This window comes from Tenrec ecaudatus, chromosome 4 (genome assembly GCF_050624435.1).
Source record: "Tenrec ecaudatus isolate mTenEca1 chromosome 4, mTenEca1.hap1, whole genome shotgun sequence".
Taxonomy (NCBI): domain Eukaryota; kingdom Metazoa; phylum Chordata; class Mammalia; order Afrosoricida; family Tenrecidae; genus Tenrec; species Tenrec ecaudatus.
In genome coordinates, this window is record NC_134533.1 from 144,763,574 (window position 1) to 144,780,660 (window position 17,087).

General features: G+C 39.3%; 1 protein-coding gene across 5 annotated transcripts in view; it reads right to left on the bottom strand.

Moving 5' to 3' along the window:
* The window catches only part of PPP2R3A (protein phosphatase 2 regulatory subunit B''alpha), a 202,596-nt gene that overhangs the window by 165,877 nt on the left and 19,632 nt on the right, over window positions 1-17,087 (bottom strand). For 3 of the 5 annotated variants that reach the window (XM_075546883.1, XM_075546884.1, XM_075546887.1), the window contains exon 2: window positions 8,346-8,524. The exons of the other annotated variants lie outside the window; for them this stretch is intronic. The gene's annotated coding sequence lies outside the window, so the exon portion shown is untranslated. The remainder of the gene's footprint in view (window positions 1-8,345; window positions 8,525-17,087) is intronic. 5 annotated transcript variants of the gene reach the window in all.

Consider the following 17,087-nt stretch of genomic DNA (forward strand, 5'->3'; position numbering starts at 1 on the left):
ATGGGTGAAACAATCCGAACCAGAAAAACAACCACCCCAAAACATATGAGGTAAGTAAGGTACACTAAAAGACTGAAAATATTGAGTGGAAAGCCAACATACCAAATAATGAGGCTAGCAGCTTCCTTTCCCCAGCCCAAGTCTACACTGCCAGAAATCAGCTCCCAGCCTCCACTGTGGATGAAGAATCCTTTTCTGGAGAAATATAAACTCTGTAGCCAACAGTCACCTTACAGTGAAGCCCACTAATTGACACATGTTGCCCACAGTTTCCCCTCAAGTCCTTCGCTCACATACAATAAAAATGCATGTTTCATCATGGTTATTAAATATTGTACTGGAAGTTCCAACCACAGGGATTAGGCGACAACAGGAAACAAAGGTATCCAAAATCAGAAAGGAAGAAAGTAAAACTACCCATAGTCATAGATGGCATGAGTTTTGGTGTACACACAAATTTCAGCTGTGTTTCTATATAGCAGCAGTGAATAACTGGAAATAAACTTAAATCAATTTAAAATGAATTTTAAAAAATTCATCTATAAGGACACAAGGCATAAAATCTCTAGAAATAAATTTAACTGTAAACTATAAAACATTACTGAAAGAAATGATGACCTATTGTGTTTATGGATGTTTTAAGCCAGGCTGACTAGAGAAACAAATACAAGGACACTCATTTATATGTGAGAGCTTTATATCAAGAAGTAATCTACAATGGCAGTGGATGCATGGCTGCCATCAGTGTGGCTCACAATGGCGAGTCAACAGGAAGGTGAAGCAGAGAGTAAGTGTGTGGCTGCTTCCAGGAAGAAAGAGGAAGAGGCATGCCTCGGATAACATTTATCACATTCGCCCTCCAATCAAGCTGTGACCTGACTGATAGGCTAAACTCCTACAGGAGTCAGGTTGGCACAGAAAACCCAAGGATCACAATGGACTAGACTTGCAGCAGTTCTCAACCTGTGGGTCACGACCCCTTTGGGGGTCAAATGACCCTTTCACAGGGGTTGCCCAATTCATAACAGTAGCAAAATTAAAGTTTTAAGTAATAACAAAAATAATTTTATGGTTGGGGGAACAACATGAGGAAAATGTATTAAAGGGTCGCAGCATTAGAATGGTTTAGAACCACTGGAGTAGAGGATTTCAATGTTAAGTCATAAAAGATGTCATTATTAACCACCGCAACCTGTAGACAACACTATAAAAATTCAACATTTTTTTTAAAGAGGTAGAAAAAATTGATCCTCACTTAGAAGAAACTTAGAACAACCTCAAAGGACAAAGCAAGAGGACTCATATTTCTTGCTTTTTTTTTTAAGTGTACTATAAAGCTTAAGTAATGCTTCCTAAAGTGGGCGATACTGCCTACTGGCCCAATCCAGGAGGAGTGCCAAAGCAGATCCCTATTCTTTATCCTGGGTTATGAGTGATAATACCCAAGATTTTCATTTTTAATTTTTTTTTCTGAAAAGGGGGTTGTAAGCAAAATAAGATTGGGAACCTATGAGTTTCAACAATCAAAGTGTAGTAGTGTGATTAGGGTATAATATTTGTATATATTCAAAGTGCACAATTTGGTTAATATAAACAGTTGCATATATGGTGCATTTAATGCTACCATGGAGAGATCATGCTCCTCACCCCTAAAGGATTCTCTTGACCCCAGCAGTAGACATCTTCCATAGCCCAAATCCACTAACCTACTGCTAACGACTCAATGACCAAATAGGAAAGCGAGGTTACGTGGCTGTAAATTGTTCCTAAAGCAAATGACCATATTTTCTCTAGCAGAGCCGTTTTTGGTTAGCAGATAAATGTCTTGACAGTTTTCATAGCAGAGCTCCTTCCTACGGCAATCACTGAATTTCAAATAGATTGAATCAAGTGTGCACTATTGTTACTGGCTTTTTTAACGGAATATAATGATCTTGAGACTCATTTGTTCTTCTGTTGATCAGCAGTTTGTGTTTTAACTATCCAGTAGCTTTCCTTTGGGGCAGAGGTGGCTTAGTAGTGGCATTCTCGCCTTCCATGCTGCACCTGGATTCAGTTCCTGACCAGCGCGCCTCACGCACAGCCATCATCCATCTGTCAGAGGGGGCTTGTGTGCTGCTAAGATGCTGACCCAGTGTCAGTGGGGTTCAAACTAAGACAGACTAGGGTTCATTTCAACTCCTTCTGCCATGGCTGAGGAAGTAAAACAGTAATTGACATGCATTTTCACAATCTGGGCACTTCGTTATGGTAACAACGGGAAAGCCTACAGTCAAAAGTCTGGGGGAGAAAACTCAGAAAAGGCTTGGTGAGCCCTTTGAAGAAGCTGATGCATGAGACGTGATTATTAGCAAACCTGTGGAGGGCACAGCAGCCCTGCTGCACAGTGGGGCGCCATCTTTGAGGGAGGTGCTGGTATTGATGAGCAGGGCAGCCCGCTTTCACTCAAATTTCATTTATGTTTGTGTAAATTTACCCTTACTGTGAAACTACTGAACCAACCACTACTCCCAATAAAATCTTCAATCACAATCACCTTCACTTGCTCCACATGCATCTTTTAAATCATTGACAAGGTTTCCATTCTTTTCTTATGCTAAAGGAAGACTAAATAACCATATGCACCTGTCCCTGACATTGATATTCTTAAAGACACAGGAATGGTTCTCATTCATAAACCAAAGACTTCCTATAATCACTTTTTCTTTGGTTGTTATTGGATTAATATATTTGCATCCTGTCTTAACAGAATCTTTCTATCCCAAGTTCATGAAGATTTTTCTCTTGAGGTTGTTGGGTTTTTTTTGTTTGTAGTTTTATGGTTTCATGTTTTATGCTCAGATTTATGGGCAATATGGTATGAAAGTGAGTTTGAAGATCATCCAGTTTCATCTGCTCAAAAGACTATCCTGTCCCTGTTAAATTACACTGGTGCCTCTGTTGAAAACCAGGTGACCATATATCCAAGCTTATTTCTGGATTCTCTATTCTTATGCCTAGATATATGCCAATATTATTCTGTCTTTAATCATTGTAGCTTTAAACTGTGGTAACTTTAATATAGTCATAATACAGTAATATAAATTTCCCATCCCCCCACACTCTTTTTAGAATTGCTTTGGCTATTCCAGGTTGTTCACATTTCCTTCACAGTACTGGAATCAACTTGTCAATGTTCATAAAGAGAGTCTGCTGAGAAACTGATTAAAATTCATTGCCTCTAACTCTCCATTTGGTGGCAGTAGAAATGCTAAAAAATACGAAGTCCCTAATCCATGAACACTGTATCAATATACATTGCTCCATTTATTTATAGCTTCCTTAATTTCTTTCAGTGGAGCACTGATGGCATAGGGGGATACATGCTGGGCTACGAACCATGAGGTCAGCAGTTGGAAAGGACCAGCCACTCTGAGGGCGCAAGATGAGGCTTTCGACGATCTTAAAAAGCTACAGTTTGGAAACCCACAGGGGCAGTTCACCTCTGTCCTATAGGGTCACTATGAGTCAGAATCAACTTGATGGCAGTGAGTTTGATTTGGTTTTATATTTCATTCATAAAGGTTTTGTACATCTTTCATTAAATGTATTTCCATGTACATAAATATTCTTGATGCTAATATAAATAGCAGTTTTATTTTAGTATCATTTCCACGTTGTCTTGTTGTATACAGTTAACTTTATAAAGACTTATAATTTACCCCTTCTTAAATTCACTTATTTACCCTTAATAGCTTTTTTTATTACATAGAAATTCCTTGGAACAATTGTGTCATCTAAGAAAATAGTTTTACTTTTTCTTTTCCTGCAATGGCTAGGATTTATTTATTTTTCTTTTCCTGATTCATTGTTATGTCTTTGGGATCTAGCACAGAACGTGGCATTCCCTCCATAAATATCTATTGAAGAAATGGTCTGTTGAAAGAATAATTACACCTTCTGGAAAACATGTTGATCCCACCAAAAGTGATCATCTGTTGGTGTGACTAAGACCATCACTGTTCTATGTATTTATCTCTTATTATTCTCTGGCAGGAATAGAAATCCAATCTGAATATGTATACATCAATGATGTGGCCTCAATAAACATAAAGCAAAATCTGACAAACCCATGAGAAGAAATCAACACATCCACAACCCTCTTCATACTTGCTTTTCAACACTTTCAAGAGGTCATGGGCTGCAGATTTACCCTATGCAATACACTGTTCGATCTCGATTGCTGCTTTCATGAGCATTGACCGTGGATCCACGCAAGACAGAATCTTTGACAAATTCAATCTTTTCTCCATTTTCTCCATCATCAGTTATCGTGATGTTGCCTATTGGTCTAGTTGTGAAGATTTCGGTTTTATTTTCATTCAGCTGTAATCCATACTGAAGGCTGCCATCCTTATCTTCCTCAGCAAGAGCGTCAAGTCCTTATCACTTTCAGCAAGCAAGACTGTCATCTACTTACCATGCAGGTTAATACACCATCCAATCCTGATGCTGGTCTTCATATTTGTTCAGCACACAGACTGAGTCGCATCCTCTCACCAGAGTTACTCACTTTTCTTTACTTTATACAGACTAATATCTTAGCATAATTAATAATACACAAGCAAACATCTTTCTGGCATTCTCTGCTTTCAGCCAATAGCCATGTGACATCAGCAATGATATCCCTTGTTCCACGCTCTCTTCTGAATCCAGCCTGAACCTCTGTCAGCTCCCTGCCAATGTAATGCTGCAACCATTTGGGGGTGAGCTTCAGCAGAATTTTACTTCTATGTGACACTGATAATATTGCTCAATAATTTGAGCATTCTGTTAGGTCACCTTTCTTTGGAATGGGAACAAATATGGATCTCTTCCAGTCAGTTGGCCACGTGGCTGGTCAAGTTTCCTGGCATAGACAAGTGAGTGTTTCCAGCGCGTCATCAGCTTATTGAAATGTTTCCATTGGTGTTCCATCAATTCCTGGAGTCCTGTTTTTGGCTAATGCTTTCAGATCAGCTTGACTGGCTAGGATTTTCAAATTAATACTGAATAAAAATGGTGAGGTCAGAAGTCCTTACCTTGCAGCTAATCTTAGGGAAAAAGTATTCAATTTTTCAACTTGAAGTATAAGTGTAGCTGTAGGTATTTTTTGTAAATTCCCCTTCATTAGACAGAGAAAGTACTTTTCTATTTTTAGTCTGTTGCAACTTAAAAAAAAATACAGGTGTGCTTAACTTTGTCAAATATATTTTAGTATTTATTGAGATGGTACATAATTTTACCCTTTATTCAGTTAATGTGGACGAGTGGTGAGAAGGCTAAAATTCATGCTAGGCAAGACTTAGTGTTTTAAACAAATGGCTGAGGAATTGGTATTACCATATATATACTCATGTATAAGCTGAGGTTTTTTATTTTAATTTTAAATAATTTTATTGGGGGCTCGTATAATTTTTATCACAATCCATCCATACATCCATTGTGTCAAAAACATGTACATTCGTTGCCATCATCATTCTCAAAACATTTGCCTTCTACTTGAGCCCTTAATATCTGCTGCTCATTTTCCCCCTCCCTCCCCACTGCCCCCCACCTCATGAATCCTTCATCATTCATATATTATTATTATTTTGTCATATACTACACTGTCTGATGTCTCCCCCTGCCCTCTTCTCTGCTGTCCCTCCCCCAGGGATGAAGCTATGTGTAGATTCCTGTAATCAATTCCCCCTTTCTACCTCACATTCTCTCCACCCTCCAGGCATCGCCACTCTCATCACTGGTTCTGGAGGAGTCATCTGTCCTGGATTTCCTGTGTTTCCAGTTGCTATCTGTACCAATGTACATCCTCTGGTCTAGCCAGATTTGTAAGGTAGAATTGGGATCATGATAGTGTGGGGGAGGAAGTATTTGAGAACTAGAGGAAAGTTATATGTTTCATCGTTGCTACCCTGCACCCTGCCTGGTTCATCTCCTCCCCACAACCCCTCAGCAAGGGGTGTCCGGTTGGCTACCCTTGGGCTTTGAGTCTCCACTCTGCACTCACCCACATTTTCAATGATATGATTTTATGTTCCTTGATGCTCGATACCTGATCCCTTCGACAACTCGTGGTCACACAAGCTCGTGTGTTTCTTCCATGTGGGCTTTGTTGCTTCTGAGCTATATGGAAGCTGAGTTTTTCAGCACATTTTTAGTGCAGTTTTTGTGGTAAAATTAGGTGCCTCGGCTGATACTCAGGTTGGCTTATACTTTAGTACATACGGCATATGCATTTAGAGATCTGGAGAACTACCAAATAAAGACTAACTTGCTAAGAAAAAGGGGTGACCATACTGATGTTGACAGAGTAAACATGTACGCTCTGTGAAATTAATATTTTGTTAAAAGCCATTTAACACATTTTAATATGAAAATATGTCTTTAAAATTAAAAGTGAATTGTAGGAGTTGTGGCGATGAGGCTCGGACTATTATTAATCATGTAAGATTGGAGGGCGGGGCCGGGGAAACTCAGCTTCAGGCACGGGTACAGGCAGCCCCTGGGTTATGAATATTTGAGTTATGGCAGCTCCTTCTTGCCCTTTCAAAGCGCTTCAAACCAATTCTTGGTTTGTCTTGGCCAACAAAGAGAACAGGAATAGACCTGAACTTTCACCATCTGGGTGATGACTCCTCAGCTAAGTGGAATGTAAGACTCAGAAGAGCACAAAAGCCCTCTCAGGACCACGAGTCTGGGTTATTGGCATCCCTGTGGACAGCCACACACATTCAAAGCTGTGTGGCCAGCGGCCATCTCTGAGCGGGGTACTACTGTTTCACCAGTTTGATGTCCTGCTTAATATTATATAAATTTGCTCTCACAAAATGATTGAACCAGTCCCTACTTGCAACACATCCTTATCACAATCACCTTCACTTCTTGCATATGGTAGCTTTTATATCACTGAAAATGCTTTGAGCCTTTCTTACACTAACCACCCCTCCCCCGAAACTTATTGCCATAGAGACAGAAACTTACTGTCATAGAGATTCTATCTCATAGTAACCCCATATAGAGTTTCCAAGGCTTTGAAAGTCTTTATGGGAGCAGATAGGCTTATTTTTCTCCCAAGGAAGACCTGGTGGTTTTGAACCACCAAACATGCAGTGAACAGTCCAACGCCTACCCAGTAGCATCACGATAGTTCTTTTTTTTTTTTTTTTAAACTAAAGGAAGGTTAAATAAGAACAATATGCACCTCTTCCAACTGATAAAGTCTTACAGTTAGGAAGGGAAGACTTTGTAATCTGGAGACTCTGTTCAGAAGATTCCTCATGTCGCAGCATAAAGACAGGGATCCAAGATAAAGGTTTTAAAGTCACAAGAGTGGATGAGACTGAGCAGGCATAAGGAAAGAAAAGGGTCAAGGAACATACTCTATCGAAGGCTGTATATATGGAGCAAAGATGCAAGGAGGGAAACAGGATGAATTTTCAAAGCCAGGAGGACAAGTCAAATATACAGCAATCTAGGACAGGGGGTTACATTCTTCCAACGTGCAAAATCCCAAAGATTTTGTATACTAACAAACATCAGAGATATACTTAGCTTTTACAGCTGATTCTCCCTAATTTTATGGAGAAAGTTGGCTAATAAAACCTTAAGCAATATTAATCATGGAAAATAGAGAACAGAATTACACATATTTTTTTAATGTTGCTATTGATTTGTTCCACTTCAGGAAACATCTGGAACAGAGCGAATGAGTTACAGAACTTCCATTGCTTATCTCAGCTGGTGACAAAGAGGTCAAGAAAAAATGATGAACATAACCTGCGAGCCCAGAGAGAACTGGTTAAATAGCCACGTCACTCAGTGGACAAAGAAGAAGAAATGGAAGGCATCGCATAAAAGTGTCTTGAAAACGTTTTAGTTAACAAAGTATATAAGGTGGAATGATTCAGAAGTAATGAGTCATTTAGCAATAAAGCTACTAGTTTGCCAGGAAAACACAGGCAGTCTTTGGTAGATGAGTCAGTATGGAAAGTACTTTGAAGAGACCAGTCTGGAGGATACAAAGACATGTCACAGAACTGCTTATGAGACTTAACAAGAGAGGGAGAGAGAGAGAAAGAGACATTGGAGATTTTGTTTGTGTCCACGTCAAAAACAGTTGAGAAAATAAATTAGGAAATCTCTTATGAGGGAAGATTTTCTGATTCTGAAAGAAACTGTTCACACGAGAATTAAGAATGATTAACGCTTTAGATTTAGGGCTGTCTCAATGAGACTAAAAAGTGTGTGTGTGGGGGGGGGGCGGGGGATCTCAATAGTGGGCCTAGTTTGAGCACCTGGAAATTAGGAAGTTCTTAGAAACTTACTTTTATTTTGACTCCGGTGGAGATACAGGAAATGTGACTGACGGGAAAGCACCAAGTGGACAGTCAGGAGCCCTGCTCGTCCTTGTTTCTGTTTTGCACTGACCAGCTCGCTCAGTAACTCGGTCAAGTTACTGCCCTCGCTAGGATTTTACCTTCTGGCAAAACGAGCCACAACGTTCCTGCAGGTTGGAGTATACAAGACAGTACAATCAGTTTTTTCATGGTTCAATCTTGGAAAAAGTAACATTTTCCTGGGTACTGTTTTGTATACAATGAGCTGGCTATTAAATTTTAATGTATATAATTTGCAAAACTATTGATTGCCCTGGGAACTGTTTTCAAAAGAAAAACTTTAGGATTGAACTTTTTATTAAAATTCTCGAATACACATTCCAAAGTAGCAACAACACTGATTTCTGTCTGCTTTGTGATATTTTTAAGTTACTTAGAGTCATGTATTTTCTTTTCTTACTTTAGAGTCAATCACATAAAATTTAGATGACATTCTACAAGTTAAAATCATCTGGATAATTTTCGCGCTCTCCCCTGAAAAAAATAAAATGGGAATATATGTCCTTTATAACTCAGCTTAATAAACATTTAAATGTCATTGCAGACCAGAAACTCTGCAAGACAGAGGAAATGAAAACAAATTTTATGATTCCTGCCTCAAGCAGCTAACAGTCTCTGAATGGGTGGGGAAGGAAGATAGTTAACCTGTAGGTCAATGAAGCACTAAAGAAGGGGGTGGCCAACCTCTGGAGCCAAGCAGGGTAGCGGAGCAGAAACAGTGGGGGCAGGGAGAAAAGGAATATGCCTGGGAGCACAGTGTTGACGTGTGGGCAAAGCAGGAAGTAGTATGAGGTTTAGAGACAGTTAAAGGGTGAAGGTTCAAACCCACCCAGAGGCACCTCAGAAGAAAGGCTTGGTGAGGTGCTTCTGAAAGGAAGCAGCTGCGCTCAGGACACATGTGTCACCATCAGTCGGAATGGACTTCAGTGCTAGTAACAATAGCAGCAACCACCAGGAGTTTGAATTGTTCAAGCGTCCAACTTAAATTAAGGCGAAGAACAAAAGCAAAGAGGCCAAACAGCATCTGAGGGTGTTGGTCAGGGGTGAGATGGTCAGATTTACAAGGTGGGCATGTCACAGTGCAAGCACTGAGGAAGACAGACTTAGAGAACCAAGACTGCAGCAGTGTTGTTTCCATGTGGTTCACCACGTTTCAAAGTCCATGAAACAACCAACTCTACAAACTAAGGCAGCTAGGACTTTGTCAATTCCCTCATGATGGTGAGTAATCATGACAAAACTGTGAACTGGATCTGAATGTAAAAACTTATTCTTAGGTTCTTTATTTTTTTAAGTTCTATTTTCTACAATTCTATAGAAGGACACATTTTGGCTGGAGTTGACAACATATCGTGACATTTTTACAAGTAAATTATGGACATGTTAAAAAAAGACTATATTAACTGTAAACATTTAAAGAAAACAAGCAAGATTTCTGTCTTGTAGGAACTTGGGTGATAAGAGGAATGAGACAAAAAAGAATAGGCCAATCCATTGAGTAGGCACAGCATTTACTGAGCTACACGTGGGCCCTGGCGGGAACGACAATCTATTGGCAGGTCCTCGTACAACATGACTTTTACATCCTCCTTTCCTTCCTTGGCCAGTTCCACTTTAGCAGAAGAGAGCAGAGTCTCTTTAGATGCAAATGGCAAATCTAGAAGATTTGTAGTAAAATGTACTTGAGTGGGACAAAAAGAGAAGAGCAGGGACAATCCCCAGATGGTGTGGAAGGCAGGTGGCAGGGGAAAAGGCTAGAATTATCTTTAAAGCAATTCACAAATCAAAGTTGTGACCTTAAAAATAAAAAAAGAGACAAAGCTATAACGTTTATAAAAATAATAGCATTAGAAACATTACTGACTCCAAAAAATGACAAAGAAACAAAAAGGAAACAAAGATCATACCTAGAGATGTGAATGTCCTTTGTAGCTATGAACGTACACACACAGACGTGAATATATACATATTCTCAACACACACAAATGAGAGTAAATATAATTTAATCGCCTGCTCTTTTCACTTACTATAGAGCAGCAATTCTCAACCTGTGGGTCGTGACCCCTTTGGAGGTTGAATGACCCTTTCACAGAGGTCGCCTGATTCAGAACAGCAGCAAAATTACAGTGATGAGGTAGCAATGAAAATAATTTAATGGTTGGGGGGGGAGGGTCACCACAATACGAAGAACTGTATGAAAGGGTCGCGACATTAGGAAGGTTGAGAACCACTGCCCTAAAGACATACTGTTCCATGAAAATAAACATCTATATTGCTTCTCACCCTTTTGTCTAAGATCAAGTGGAGAATAAACATCTACATCATACATCTTATGATACATGGTATGGGTATCTTAAATGTACTCAAATATATTTACTCAATTTTCTAAGGAGTATTAGGCTGTATAATAGGGTGGGGAAAGATATGTAGCAGCAAAATACTAGGACAGCATTTTGAATATTCCAAAGGTGGAAAAAGGTAAACAGACATGAAAGCCCATGAGATTTTAGTATTCCAGACATGAGATGAATAATGTCTGAATCTGGAATTCTTTGTGGATGAAGAGGAATTTCCAAAAGAGGAACAAAAAAAGGCTGCAACCCAATACACACACACACACAAAATGAAGTAATTTCAAATGTTCACATCTGCAGAACAGATAGAATATCAAAGAAAACATTCAGACGACTGAAATCAGTGGGTAGACTGCCAGAGAATATGTGAGTGCCCATCTAATTATTTAGCTTTCCAAGGATGTGACAGAGTTCCCCAAGTTAAGCTCTAAGTGCCCTGAACCTTTCTTGTGAGATGCTAAATGGTCTTCAGACTTTAAGTATCCTCTCTGGACCTCATTTTTGCAAAAAGTGTTTGGTCAGGCTCTCTAGGTTTACAAACTGCTTGTCAGAGTTTCCTTGGAAGCTGCCAATATTAGGAATTTCCCACTGCAACCAGAATGCTTTTCTGTTTTATGTCATAAAGCTCTCTGTGTGTATACATATATATATATAATTTCCACAACTATGGAGTTTTCTTTTCAAAAATATTTAACTTAAATCTATTCGAGCTTTTAGCTCTAATAGCAGATAATGAAATGAGTGAAACAATATCACGAGTAAGCATATTTATGATGTGGATCATTCTAAAAGAGAATTGGTCTGGTTTTCTTCAAAGATACTGATTGAAAAGAAGTCTGTGTGTCTTGAGTATAGGAGTGGGCAAAGGAAGACAGATCTAACACCAAATGTAAAGGTTCTGAGGGTGAGTATGGCTTGAATGTTTTAGTACGTGTCAAGTGAGAAGAAAGGCAGAGAGGAAGAGCTACTAATGCAGACTCATTACTGGGTCCTCAAAAGTAAGATTAGTATTGGGTTACGTAAGTATTTTCAAAATGATGGTGTACTATGCACTGTACTTAAGTGAAAGAACTTACATGACATGCTCTGAAAGTGAAATAATTGTGATTTGAGCCTAGGTTTCTCTGACATGGACACCCTTCTGTCCTGTCCAATGTTTTGATTAAGGGCAAAGGAACGGGAGTGGTGAGTGTCTGAGCGCCTGCCATGACCACAAACTGCTCAACTTCTAGGAAAGAAGAGAGAGAGGGTGGATGGGAAGAAGACATGAAATCTGTAGAACACTGAATCATTGGAGAAATAACAGATAAAAAGAACAAAAGATTACACAAAAAATACACAGCAATTTTTTCCCAAGAAAGCTTGAAAACCCAATACATTATTGCAGAATGATGAAACTAGGTGTAGTCATATAAAATACCATATAAAAAGAAAATCATAAAGTTAATAGAGTAAAATTTACAGTTAGACTATTAAAAACTAACAAAAGTTAAATGCTAAGTGGACATGAGACTATAAGTATATTACCCAACTCTCTCTCTCTCTCTCTATATATATATATATATATATAATATATATCAAGCAAATATAATTCTAGTTATATCCAAGCCAGTTTTTATTGCTTCTCCAACAATAAAACTGACTTGGACATAATTAGAAGTATATTCTTGAATGGCATCAGATCTAGAAATAGAATTACACACAAGACTTGCCAAAGGACCAAGCATATATATTTTTTTCTTTTTAAAACAAGTGACCCATGAGATTAAATCGACAGGAAGGATATGGAAAGTGCAGAAGACGCTAAATGTTTAAGATATGAAAATACCAGCCCAAGTAGATAAAATAAATAAACTTAACAGAGGAGAAAAACATGAGATTTGATTTCGAGAAAACTACTGCAGTGCTATAAATGCTTAATACTTTACAGTTAAAGGGAAATTATTTTGAAATTTCTTCTGTTGAGTGAATCTTCGATTTTGCAATTTCTCGGGAAGGAGGATGATGGGATTCATGTAGAAGCATAATGGATCAGGGAAGTAGAGCAGGGAGGACTCAGAAACAACAAGTTGTAGTGTTTTAAGTGCCATTGGGTCAGTTCTGATTCACCCCACCCCATGTGTAACAGAACAACACAGGGTTATGCTGGAGCCAGCATAATCCTCACAACTGTCACTGTCTGAACCCGTTCTTGCAGTCACTCTGTCAGTCCAGCTCCTGGAGGGTCCTCCTCTTTTTCACTGACCCTCTAGTTTCTCAAACAGGATGTCCTTCTCCAGGGCCCAATGTATGTGTGATCAAACATGTCTAGCCCAGTAGTAAGAGGACGCATATATCACCCAATCTTCAAACTTCTTAGCTAACCTAGGTCCAGACCTATGGAGAAGGCATTCCTGTACAGGCATTTGGTTTTCCAAGCATCTCAAAACATTCTGCCTACGTAAAGCTCCTGGTTTAGGAAGTTACTCATCGCTAGTTAGAGCTGCATCTGCTTGTGGAGGAAGTCTATAGTACGGTCAATGATGCGACAGCGACTGAAGTGGGAATCACACATTGTTTGGCAAACATCTTGGCTTAAATTTTGGCTTCAGGGGTGCCAAAAGTGTTACGTGAAGATCAGCTAGCTCAAAGAACTAATCTGTTTTTTAAGCAAGATCAAAGCTAATGAAGATTATTTTATCGATACGTTTAAGATAATTTTCTTTAATGAGAAAAAGGCCAGGGCTGTTGTGCTGAGAATCTCCTTCCATCCCAACCAAGCACCTGCTCATTCTCTGAGGATGGCAAGGGCAGACCTATGAACATTTCCCCATCCATCCTACAACCTATTTTTGCCGCCTCAGACTTCTTTTTGCTTCCCAAACTCAAAGAACATTGAAAGCACAATTTGAATCCTTCGAGGTTGCAAAAGCTGCTGTTTTGATGTGGCATAAGTCAACATGCACACAATTCTTTGGAGGGAGGGGGAGAAATAGAAACACTGCCTTTAGAAGTATTTAGACCTAGATGGAAGAAATGTTATTTTAAAATATATGTATATAAATGTGAAGCTAAAGTTTTCTGTGATTTTGTAGTAGTACTTTTGACTTACCCACGTGTACATATACAGGAGGCTAAAACAACTTAGTGAAAAATGGAATTAAAAAGTAATGGAATTTTTCTATGAGTTTTTTAAAGCTCCCTCGTATATAGAGATTTATTTTAAGAAAATGGCTCATACAGTTGTGGAGGCTGGCAAGTCCCAAATCAGGCATAAGGCTAGGGGTTTCTACATGGTTGCAGCAGCTGATCAACTCAAAATCTGTAGGTTAGGCAGCAGGTTGCTGGCTCACATCCCAAGAACAGGAGATCAGAGGATGACAAGACCAAGAGAGGTAAAAGAGAACTTTGCCAAAACATTCATAAATATCTAATGCATGTCAGATCCCCAAAGGAAACTTCCTTTTCAACTGATTGGTTGCTCACATCAGATCACACAATGGAGGATGATTACACAGTATCCACCAAACAAATTAGAGTTATGGTCTAGTCAAGTTGACACATAAGCTTAACCAGCATTTTGTTGTTATGTGTTACTGAGTCTCAGTTCTGACCCATGCCAACCCAATATAAAACAGAACAAAACTGCCTGGTCCTGTGCCATCTCACAATTGCTCTGACAAGATGAATGGACACAATGGCTGCAACAATGGGATCAAGTGTAAAAGACCTTCTTTTCACTGCCTCTCTACCAAGCATGACACCCTTCTTCAGGAACTGGTGGTTTCTTTTAACAGGTCCAAAATACGTGAGCGAAAGTCTCACCATCCTAGCCTCTAAGGAGCACACTGGCTGTACTTCTTCAAAGATATTTGTTTGTTCTTTGGGCGGCCCACAGCATGTTCAGTATTTTTCAGTAGCACCACACTTCAAATGCATCAATTCTTTTTTGATCTCCCTTAATCAAAGTCCAATTTTCACATGCATAGAAAGCAGCTGAAAATGCCGTGCAGACCTCCTTGCTTTTCTACCATTTAAAGAGGTCTTCCGTAACCAGGAGTTGTCGATTAGGACCTGGTTCTCTTATCCCCAAACCTAGGATCCAGAAGTAGTTTCTGAGCCTAGCAACTTGCTCAATAAAAGTTAGGTGGACTGAATTTCTCTGCAGGAAAAAGAAGCTGCCTCTATTATGAAAGATTATAATGAGGACACAATACCACTTTGGGACTATGAAAAGAAAAACAATAATAGCAGACACCTCACTTTGATTTTTATGGGGGTTTCCTTATTCACAAAACCAAAAATTCACAATGAGGAACTTGTCATTTTTCTGGAATTTAGACATCTGAGTACATGGAGTTGGGATGACTCACTTTGGCCAGCTGCCTAAAGGTGTCCTTTTTAGCTATGTGTCTTTACGGAACTATTTCCCCAAAGTCCCTTTAAAGTCAAACAATAGCCTAGCCAGCAGTTGAGCACAGACAGGTTGGCCTTAGGCACTGGATTCTTCTGGAGAATAACCAGGACCTTCAGGAGGCTACCCTGTCCAGACCTGCCTATATGACCTGCGTTCACTGCTGCCTCTTCGGAGTGCCTTCCTTGATGCATGCGGGAGGATGCCGCCAGCTTGAAAATGCATCTACTCACAGTAAATACCTACAGTCACATGATCCTGAACTTGTTTTTTTCGTCGGCTTTGTTACCGTTGCTGTTGGTTGACATTAAGTCAATTTTGATTCAGTGACACCATACAGAAGACTGGAACTGCCCCATATTTTAGACTGAAATCTTTACAGGCGCAGTTAGCAGGTCTTTCTCCTGTGGAGCCTTTGGGTGGTTTCAAATCTCCAAGCTTCAGGCTAGCAGCCAAGTGTTTAACCAGTGCAATCACCAGGGCTCCTTATTTCTGGCTGTTAGGAGTGTTAATAAAAGGAAACTAGGGTCCAGTTTATCACAGTGGTTAAAACTTACCAGACCTCTTTGTGACAAAACATTTGTTAACCATAATCTAGCTAAGAGTTTATTTAATGCAACAAATGGAACTTCGTGTAATTCCCTTTGCTTCTTGGGATAGGAGGGTAACCTTTTGTTATCTTTAAACCTCAAACTACACTTAGATACTTGTGCAAATGAAACTGATCGAGGCACAGGAAGACACTAGAAGGAACACACGTGTTCAAGGAAACAAAGGCAAGTACTATTACATAGACAACCCTGCCAGAGCAGTAACAGTAATATACAAACAGATACATATAGAGACACTTAAGTTGAATAGGGATAGGAAGCCAAATGGGAACTGAACTGACTCCCCTGGCTCACCTTTCAGCCAAACTACAGCACAGTCTATAGAAAACTATAGAAAACCAGGGACCTGGTGGCATAGTGGGTACATGTTGGGCTGTAAACCAAAAGGTTGGCAGTTCAAAATGACCAGCTGCTCCCCCAGAGAAAGATAGGGCTTTCTATTCCTATAGAGAGTTATAGTCTGAGAAACTCACAGGGGCAGTTCCATCCTGTTCAACAGTCAATATGGGTTGGCATCAACTCGGTGACAGTGAGTTTGTTTTTGGTTGCTAAATTATAGCAACAAAAAGACAAAGTCAATAAAAAAAAAAGACAAGTCAATAAGTAGGCAAACGACCTGAATAAACATTTCGCTAAAGAGGATACACAAATGGCCAATAAGCACTTGTTCAATTATTAAGGAAATATAAATCAGAACCACATGGGAATAATATTTCACTCCCATTGAGATGGATGTGATCAGAAAAAAATGGAAACCAACAACTGTTGGTGAGAATGTGGAGAAACTTGAACCCTCATCCAATGCTATTGGAATTGTACAATGGCAACTGTTGTGGAAAATAGTTTGGCAGTTCCTCAAAAAGTGAAGCATAGAATTAGCATGTAACCAGCAATTCCAATCTTAAGTAGATACCCCAAAGAGTGGAAAGCAAGACTGTAATAGATACTTATATGCCAGTGTTCATTACTGTACTCTTCACAATAGCCAAAAGGCACAAGCAGTGTAAAATTCACAATGAATGGTTGTGTGATATATTCGTATAATGAAATAGTATCAGTCACAAAGAGAAATGAAGTTCTGATTTATATGCTGACATGGATAAACCAAGAGAACAATACACTAAGTGAAATAAGTCTGTCACAAAAGTATACATATTGTATAATCCCACTTGGAATATCTAAAAAAAACCCAAAACACATCAATCACAAACAAACCCAAACTCACTTCTCTCAAGTCAATTCTAACTCATAGCACCAGTCCAGGACAAAGCAGAACTGTCCCCTTGGGGTTCAGGAGAAGGAAACCTCCTTG